At 45.3% G+C, this 1,852-nt stretch overlaps 1 pseudogene; it reads right to left on the bottom strand.

Moving 5' to 3' along the window:
- Positions 1 to 395: 395 nt before the first annotated feature.
- LOC116905675 lies at positions 396 to 1,318 on the bottom strand (annotated as a pseudogene).
- Between the last annotated feature and the right edge of the window lie 534 nt (positions 1,319 to 1,852).

Here is a 1,852-nt window from a genome sequence, read left to right as displayed (position 1 = left end):
TCCTCTTTCTCCACATCCTCACCAGCATCTGCTGTCGCTGGAGTTTTTGATCTTAGCCATTCTCACTGGTGTGAGGTGAAATCTCAGGGTTGTTTTGATTTGCATTTCCCTTATGACTAAAGATGTTGAACATTTCTTCTCAGCCATTTAATATTCCTCAGTTGTGAATTCTTTGTTTAGCTCTGAACCCCATTTTTAATAGGGTTGTTTGTCTCCCTGCAGTCTAACTTCTTGAGTTCTTTTATATTTTGGATATAAGCCCTCTATCTGTTGTAGGATTGGTAAAGATCTTTTCCCAATATGTTGTTTGTCGTTTTATCTTATTGATGGTGTCCTTTTCCTTATAGAAGCTTTGCAGCTTTATGAGATCCCATTTGTCGATTCTTTTTTTTTTCCTTATGAAGCAGTTTAATTAGGTTGTTAACAATTAGAACACCAGTTTGTGGGGGTACATGCCGTTTGTCAGGGAGAACTGAGACCGGAGGTAGCCCTGGAGCTGGGGGACAGCTTTGATCTTTGGCAAAATCTGCGAGTCCACAGCTTTCTGATCAGCCTTTCGCTGCTCTGTAATTTCGTATTTCTCCTTCTCTGTGTCGAAGATCTCGCCCTCCTGATACCTGGGCTTGCGAAGTGGCTTCTTCTTGAAGTAAGCATCAGTCAAGTGTTTGGGAATTTTAACCTTGCTGATATCAACTTTGTAGAGGTGGCGATGACAAACTTCTAGTGTGTTCTGCGCAGAGGAACTCTGTTGAGGGCAAGAGGTCCAGTCCCAAGTAGCAAGCCACTGCCCAGGTGCACTGGAAAACCACTCTCTTGCCCCTGTGGCGCCCAGTGAGGATGGTCAGGACAGTCCCGGGAGTGATGCTGGAGCGCAGCCTCCCTCACGTGCTGGCTGAAGGGGCTTCTTGCCGTGGGCTCAGCAGCTTCCGAGGCAGCGCTTCAGTGGGTGGCATTTTTTCTTCCCTCCCACCGTTTGTCCCCACCAACTGTTTTTGTGGACGGTAAAGGACCTTTTCTTTTCTTCTTCTTCTTCTTCTCAACCTTTGTCTTGGCAGCAGAGTATTTCCTTTTGTACAAGGCCTTTCTGGAATACATAGCAGATCGGGAGTACCTGCCGATTCCTCTCACCAGGACAGGGTTCCGGCTGCAATGGGGCTTACTCTTCCTCAGCTTTTTAGCCTTAGAACTACTCTTTTTGACCGCACCAGCGGGCCGGGCCCGGGGGGCAGTAGCATCACCGCCAGCCTTCTTGGCTGCAGGTTTCTGCTCCTTTTTATCAGGCTTCTCCGCCTTTTCACCCGCCATCTTGCAAGACGGGAAAGAGACCCATTTGTCGATTCTTGATCTTAGAGCATAAGCCATTGGTGTTTGGTTCAGGAAATTTTTTCCAGTGCCCATGTGTTCGAGATGCTGCCCTAGTTTTTCTTCTATTAGTTTGAGTGTATCTGGTTTGATGTGGAGGTCCTTGATCCACTTGGACTTAAGCTTTGTACAGGGTGATAAGCATGGATCGATATGCATTCTTCTACATGTTGACCACCAGTTGAACCATCACCATTTGCTGAAAATGCTATCTCTTTTCCTTTGGATGGTTTTAGCTCCTTTGTCAAAAATCAAGTGACCATAGGTGTGTGGGTTCATTTTTGAGTCTTCAATTCTATTCCACTGATCTATCTGCCTGTCTCTGTATTAATACCATACAGTTTTTATCACTATTGCTCTGTAATACTACTTGGGTTCAGGGATAGTGATTCCCCCGGAAGTCCTTTTATTGTTGAGGATAGTTTTAGCTATCCTGGGTTTTTTGTCATTCCAGATGAATTTGCAAATTGTTCTGTCTAACTCTTTGAAG

Source organism: Rattus rattus, chromosome 7, assembly GCF_011064425.1.
Source record: "Rattus rattus isolate New Zealand chromosome 7, Rrattus_CSIRO_v1, whole genome shotgun sequence".
Classification (NCBI taxonomy): Eukaryota; Metazoa; Chordata; class Mammalia; order Rodentia; family Muridae; genus Rattus; species Rattus rattus.
This window is presented reverse-complemented; position numbering and strand designations above follow the sequence as displayed.